This window comes from Athene cunicularia, assembly GCF_003259725.1.
Source record: "Athene cunicularia isolate RWA chromosome 4 unlocalized genomic scaffold, athCun1 chr4_part3, whole genome shotgun sequence".
In the NCBI taxonomy this organism is placed as follows: domain Eukaryota; kingdom Metazoa; phylum Chordata; class Aves; order Strigiformes; family Strigidae; genus Athene; species Athene cunicularia.
This window is the reverse complement of record NW_020799100.1, coordinates 7,869,909-7,877,837: the sequence shown is the minus strand read 5'-3', so window position 1 is coordinate 7,877,837 and position 7,929 is coordinate 7,869,909.

Genomic DNA, 7,929 nt, shown 5'->3' with positions numbered 1-7,929 from the left:
CATGTCAGTGGCTTGCAGGTCCCACCATTTGCTGAATCAACCACTGGAGTTTAAACCAGAGATCGTTGTGCCCAGGTCTTGTACATGAGAAGCCTATGCAGGCAGCAGAGGGAGGTAAAACTGACCCTGCTGTACAAACAAGGCACTCACGCACGTTCGCAAGCCAGGTTTACAAAGATATTTAGGCAGCTGAAGTGCAAGCAGGTACCTAGGACTCATCATACAGGAGTCTAAGCATGTTTTTGTACATCTGGTAATCTGCCAGGCTGTCCTAAAAAAGATAATGGACTCAAATTTCTAGTTTCTGGCTTCACAGGAGCACATTTTCTCAAAGCTTGCTCCCCCTGTTAGATTTTTCTTTCTGAGCACACCTTTGCAGAGTGCATTTTCATCAGTTCTTCACACCCTGTGATACCTGTAAGTAGCTATTCAGTTCACAAGTGTCTGAGGTGCCACAATTTTACCAGTTTCCCTTGCAAATTTGATCTTGCAAAAAACAAAGCTGAAAGACTTAGTGGAACTCCAGAGGTGTAAATTTTTAGTTCTCTCACACATCCAGAAATTCTGTTCTAAGTAGTCTGGGGTTAATGAGAGCAAAGAGAATGATAGGAAGGAAAGAAATAATTATATATTCTCTTTTTTCTCAACATGTCCCAAACATCACCTCTGACCTGGCTTTCTATTTCTGGCATGGACTAAACTCCCACTATTTATTTAGCAGCCTACACACCATCACAGTAACATAGCAACAGTACTTTCAGTTGTGAATTTCAAAAAAAGAAAAGAAAAAAATAACATTTTTCATAAGAAAACTGTTAAAGCACTGCAATCTAGTAACACATCAATAAATGCTTCTATTTTATCCTTTACAAGCCAGTATTAAGTTCCCAGTCTGCAAACCCAATGCAGAGGGATGCAGAGGGGAACCAAAGCAGTGTCACCAACACAAACCCTGTTCTTCCTATGCCAATCAGACTGTCCCCTAACCTTTTTGTTTGTTTGCCTTAATGATGTTTCAGCTTGAATATTTTTCAGGCTCAGCATAGGCGAAAGCAGAAGTTTGGGGGAGGATACTGAAATAATAATGTGATTTATCTGGTGTTTTTCCCTCACTTCTCAAAAACAGTTCACCGTTATTTTATAATCCATAGCTCAAGGGTGACACAATGCTCAGAGTTATCTGTCAAAAAGGAGCATATTGAAAAGCACAAAGTGAAGTAACAGTCCCATTTTCAGCTGACGGTCAAAATCCCGCTAGTTAGCCAGTGAAGACCTGTAAGAACAGCCCTAGAGTCAGAGGAGTACCCAGTGAAAAACATTCTGCAAACCCTATTTCAGTGGGAGAAAAGCGCCTGAGTATCTCAAAAAGCAATTACTTAAGTGCTTCTTAGGATGGGTTCAAAATGTTGAACTTCTCTTAAGCTTGCAAAGCTTCCACTGTAAATATTAGTAAACAATACAGATGTAGTAGCTGGAATAGCAGTGAGCACTTCATGAAGCAGTGTATGGCTTCTCATGAAACTGTTTCTCCATTGCTACTGTAAACTCAGCTGGCATCTCTTCAGATGCTTTTTCTCATCTCACAGAGTTCTGATCAGCACACAGCTACCTCTGAATGCCGGTGACTTTTCTGTGGAATCGGCATCAAACAGATGGAAGTGCAGTTTTACAGCAGGCATACACATTCAGCTTTCCCAGCGTTTATAAACTCAGTACTTCTGTAAACTTAGTGGTTTCACTGCACAGTTCGTAAAGTCTGCAAGTAAAACATAGTTCACGCTTGTTCCGAACTATTGGCTTCTCCTTGGCACGACCAGCTCATGTCAGCTTGAAAAAATGGCTTCACAACTGTAAAATCCTTGAACTTCTACAAATAGTTTGCAAGTCTGGTATGTAAAACCAGATTGTTCAGAAACTATGCACTCTGCTGAGATTACAACAGTTGCAAATTTAGAAAGGGTCCCTTTATGGCCATTATTCTGTCCAACAGAAATATGAATACATAACCCACAGTCCCTGAGACTTGGGAGTCACAGGATGAATAATATTTGTCACTAACGAGGCTCACAGAAACGACTGACTTTTAAAAAGCGCTGTCAAAAAACGAGTCAGAAAGCTTCAGATGACAATCTAAATTCCATTTAAATTAACACCTTAATTTAAGTGATTTTAAATTCATAACAATGACATTTTACTGCCTTTCTGTAAAATGCTTTATGGGAAAGTATGTCCAGTAACTGAAATGAGCTGTTCAAGGCTTTTGTGGAAAGCTACAAAGCAGTTTTGACTGCAGGGGTCAGGTGGGGTTTCTGGCATCAGAAGGGAAGGGAATAACAAAATCTCTAAGAACAGTTGTCTCATTCTAACAATTACAAAGCTACAAATGAGTTAGCCTCAGAAAGGGAGTATTTTTCTGCCATGAAGTGCAGATTTTAAACCTTAGTTTTGCATGACTATATGTTTGTTGGTTTTTTGTTTTTTCCTGATGCAACACAAACCGAAACAAGTCAAGGATATTATTGTAAAGCAGAAAAAAAAAAAAAAAAAGTTGAAGTATTGCATTTTATTCAACTGTTAAATGAGAGAGTAAAATCTATTTTCTCTGGCTGGATGTAATGTTTTGACATGCAAATTTCATTTCAAAGATGGCATTTTTTCCTTATCACATTACTAATTCATTTCCAACTCAAATGAAAAGGACAAGAAAGCAAATAAAACAACTTGTTTCTCTACTGAGTAACATTATAGGAGTAAACTTGTCCCTGTCCCTAAAAACCTATCAAATTGGCATAATACATGTTCATAGCATTTTAATGCATTATTGGTAGAGGCAATGTGTTTGTCCATATGATAGTTTTCATGCTACAACAAAGAGTACAGCAAAGTACTACTTGTAATGCTTTTTCCTCTAAGACATGTTTGATTGTATCACTAGTTTAATTACCACTCAACTTAACATTTCCTTCTCTATTTCAAACTAGCACTTTTTTTAAAGTCTCTATTTTTGAATGCAAAGACCTGATAACTTGCGGTTTCTGTTTTGAATAGAAACCAATAGCTGGACATTCCTGTGCACTGAAAACATGTCGTCAAAGATTAAACTTGGGCTTCAGGGCTATTATGGCTCCACCCAAATAAATAGTCCAAGGGAAATTATTCTGCTTAACATTCTGATACACAGGTTGCCAAGAACAGCAGGGTTTTTTAGAAATTATTTTTTTCTTAGAAGTCAGCCTATCTCATTAAACATTGCATTTAAACTACCAAAACATGGTGAAAATGGAAGAAAATGGTCTAGAATAAACATCGCACTTAACCTACCAAAACAAGGTTAAGTGGTGGGAAATGGTCTGATTTGTACTTGGCTAATTGCAAATGTTTAACTCCAATGATGGAAACTCCTCCCTAAAATATTTTTTCTGCTGTTATTTTTACCCGTGAGATCAATTTGTTCAGAATTCCACAGAGAAGGGAACACATAGTCTGCGCACAGGATCTTCTGTATGAAAGTCTTCATTTTCTCAAAATTGAGTTCTTCCTTAATATACAAACCAGATAGAATATGTGCTGTATTTTAAAATTAAGTAAGAGCAGGAAAAATGTAGGTACAAAACTTACAGCTAGAACCAGCTAAAAGACTCTGCCGACTTTCTCCATCACACGGGACTCCTATTCCACCCAGCCTATAACCTAGAGTTACAAAACTTGCACAAACTGGTTAAACAAATTCAGTTATTTCAAAGACAGTTCAGGATGTTGATTCCAGCAGGGTATGAAAGGTGGGGACAAAGCTCAAGAGGTGATGCTTTGTAGGAAGCATTTGGAAATAAATAGACTCATGAACAAATATTAAGTTCAGCTTTCTCTTTGATAGTTGCTTTTTGGAAACATCCCCCAAATCCTGAACCAGCAGAAGTACTTGACCTCACACAGCACTTGGGGATTTCTTTTAGGTGAGGGTGGCACTGTCCTCTGCTGACACCAGCCCAACACTAGATCAGAGGGCAGACGCTCTGCATCCCACACACCCTTAGCAGTGCTGTGGGACTCTTGTTCCTATTACTTGAGAAAACTCTTCCACTTTACTTTTTCTTCTTAGTGGCCAGTAACTTCCCATTTATTCTCCTGATAAATACCAGAACTTCAGCTAAAAATGGAGAAGTCTAGATTCTCTTAGCTTGTAAAACCATAGCGATGGTGTGTGTGCTGTGGTCGAGTTCTGGCAGATCCCCCCAACAGTCAGAGACATCCGTCTGCAGCTACTTGCTGCCATGCCCCTCTGGCAGCACTTACTGCCCCTCGCACAGAGACAAGCAGGAACACACTCTGCTTTACTGGCTTTTTGCATCTGGTACATTAATTTACACCCTGATATGTCTTCCCAGACCAGACATCCAAGAAGTGTGGTAAGACGTGCAAGGCTACAACTTCTAACACAGGGTCCATTTTGGACTCTTGTTCTAGAGATGCTGACAAGGAATTTTGATTTTCAATAACGTTTGAAGAAACCAGTCACTCAAGTAAAGTGGGAAACTTGTCTTTTTTTGAGCAAGTGGTCTTCCCTCATCAATTTGTATAGTACTGAAGATTAAAAATAGCTCCTCAGCTGGGGTACAGCTGTGCAGCATTGACTTAAATGGAGCTGCACTGACTCACAACAAGCAAGCATCTGTATATAGCGCTTTACTATTGCAAACCACGTAACTTAACACTAACAGTAAGTAAATAATGGCGTGGTGTTCACTGGAGGCAGAGGGCAGGCTGCCTAACTACCACTGCTGCTCCTCACAGGTGTGACAAATTACAGGACAGCGATTTGAGGATAGGTTGGAATGAGCTGCCTGTTAAAAATCCCATCTCCTTCTCGGCACATGAACTATGTGTCTTCTCAATGGCACTAGCCTCTTATTTCATTAGGCATCCTCTGTGCCTTCTTCCATGTCTTTTTTTCCCCTCATAGTGACTTTTTGCATTGGCTGTAGTAATTCCCTTTTTTTTCTAGGCCACGAAACCATTCTCCCTGCTCTCCAATAAACATAAAATAAATATTACCAGTCAGCGAGCAGATATATTTTCATATGAAAAGTATCAAAAAGCTGGCTGTTCAAGGTTGATGTTATAGAATTAGGATACATGAACACCACCACCTTGAGTCTTCTGAATTTCTACATTTTTTGTTAATAAACGTAATCACTTTTTTCCCCTTGTGGCTGTGAATGCCTAATCTAAATCTCTGGTTGGATATATTTAGCAGTAATATAAGGTACTGTGAAACCCATCACACCTGAAGCAGATTCTTCCATGACATCTAATTTCCTACAGAGGCTGGTACTCATGATCCACTGACATCAACAACAAATATCTCCTGTGGGGCCAGGTTTTCCTCCTGTGGGGCTGAGAGTCATGGTGTGCCTGATGCTTAGCATTTTTTCTCTAAAGTATGATGGCCTTCACCTCCACCACTTCCTAGTATTTGGTAGCAGTTTCTTCCTCTCTTGCCCCTGCCCCACACCCAGCTCCCCCAGAGCTTCAGGGGTTCCCCGGCACTCCTCAAGCCCACGCAGCCCTGACCAATCAGTGAGAAAAGCTGGAACCAAGTGGGGAAATGAGAGCAGCACAGCTTTCAGGTCATACTTAGGGGACAAAGAACTGCAACACACAACAGATGCTCTCCCAGGAGACTCCTTGCCCAACTGCCTCTTTAGATAGGCTGACGTGGTGGATTCATGGTTCAAATATCAGACAGAGGCAAAAGCATTTTACATGCTATTAAACCATATTAGAGTATTTGCTTGCTGAAGCGAAGCTCCCTGTGCTTTCTAATGAATTCTCTGCATTTAGCATTAAGCTCTCTGTTTTTACAGAAAGTTACACTTGAGTAATTAATCTCATGTTCGTTTCCTGCACATGTAAGAGAGCAGCCTTTGTTAGGGAATGATAAGACACTTCTAAGAATAGTGCAACTAAGAGCATCAGCTTTGTAAGACATTGCAGGAAAAATATACACTCTTAACACCTGCTTTTCACTTTTCAAAGTTTTGAAAATAACGTTCTGCTTACCTAGAGCCAAATTTTGAGTTGTTTATGCATAGAATAATAGCTTTCATCAGCGAACAAGCATAAATAAAGGTATACTTTGGTCTTTAGGCTCCAATCTTGTAAAGATGTATTTGTTTAATCTTACAAACACTAAATATTCTCAGTGGCTTCAGTGGGACTATGTGCAGTTCCCAGTCTCACAACCTGAATTCATCACTTTTCTGGTGTCTTAATTACAGATTCCACTGAAATTAATTGGATTTTCTTAGTGATTGTAATAGATTGAGGATTAAGAATTTATCAGTGTGTAAAACAAGAGACCCTCAGGCCCGACCTTACAAAGGCCGGATGCTGAACTCAGGAAAATGTAAACTGGGAGACAACCCCGTGAGCGCAACAGTCGCTCCAGTGTAAGAGAGGTCCCATGAGCGGCAGCCCCAGCCTGCTTTTGAAGCTCCCTGGAAGCTTCAGCTCAGACCATGGGTTTTGCCGGCTGAACACAAAGGGTGGTATAAAGCTTGGGGATTTATGTATGTTGTCAGTTCAGAACCAGAGCCAACACACCATTCTCCTGTAAGCGGTTGACACTTGACACCTACTGAAGTCAGTTTAAACAGTCATTGTTTTAAAGCTTGTGTTGTTTTTAAGCAGTCACTGTGGTTCATCCTGAGCTATCTACTACCCCAGTGCAGGATGCCCAAGCTACCATGCTGGTGAAACTATATAAAAAGTGGGAAAAGAATAGTTTACAGTAAGAGACAACTTCCATTGGGTTTGTAGCATCCAGTCTTATGAAAAAGGACATTAATCTTAGCTGTACTTGCAGTACATTTCTTCCTGCTTTATTATGGATAAATGAGTAGTTTATCCTCCTAACCAGAAAACAAAGCCTAATCTGCAAAGATCTGGCTAATCTAGTGGTTGATGTTTGTAGAGTAACATAGACCCCATTTCCCTAGGTTTTGTAGTGCAAAATCTGAGCAGAGCAGACTGCAACTAGTCTCGTGAGCTGATCAGAGCCCCTGTTGTGACTATTATCTTGACTGTATAATGGGGGCTTTCAAATCCCAGCTTTATCACATTCTGTTTTCTCTACTTTGCCCTTTTATGAATATTGAGTCATCAAAAATAGCTTCACTGACAGAGTTACTAATGATACCAGCTGGGTGAATCAGTGGCTCTTACATTGTCTAGTGCCTGCTGTACAGTGCTATTAGTACACTCGTTACAAAATGTAACAAAAACTAGATATCCATATTTTATTTGCAGCTCCCTTGAGACACATCATAGTGGTTATTTTAGAATTGGAAAATGCTAACTGAACAAAGCAAATATTCAGCCATTTCAATGCAATACTGTGATCTAAAAGAAGAAACTCTGGCTTAGAATAAATTAGAAGTAAATTCTAACATCAGTAAATTATCTTCTTTCCTAGTTTTTAGTGCAGGGAATAAATACACTACCAAACGATATCTACCACATTCTTCACGAGACAGTTATTCCTCATATTACTCGAAAAAGCCAACATCAGCAGTCCAGAAAAAATGCTGATAAACAGAAGAGAATACGACAAATGATGTAAGCTATGTAGATGGCTTGGGAGTGTGACAGACACATAGGATGGCATCCTTCTAGTCCAGTGCAGTGCTCTGGGGTAAGTCAGGTTAGAAGTGCATGACTCAAGAGTGTTACCGATTCCCAAAGTAACAACAAGCCTGATGAAGAACCATCACAAATGAGTATGCAAAATGGCCCACAGTGGGCTTACATTTTTAACGGTGTCCCAAGCAATTTTTTAAGGGTCCTTTATTTCCACCCGGAGTGCCTTCCTCACAGCCCTGCAATAATAGTTTCCTATGTTTGCAACAGCCGACTCTTCACTGGTTTTCA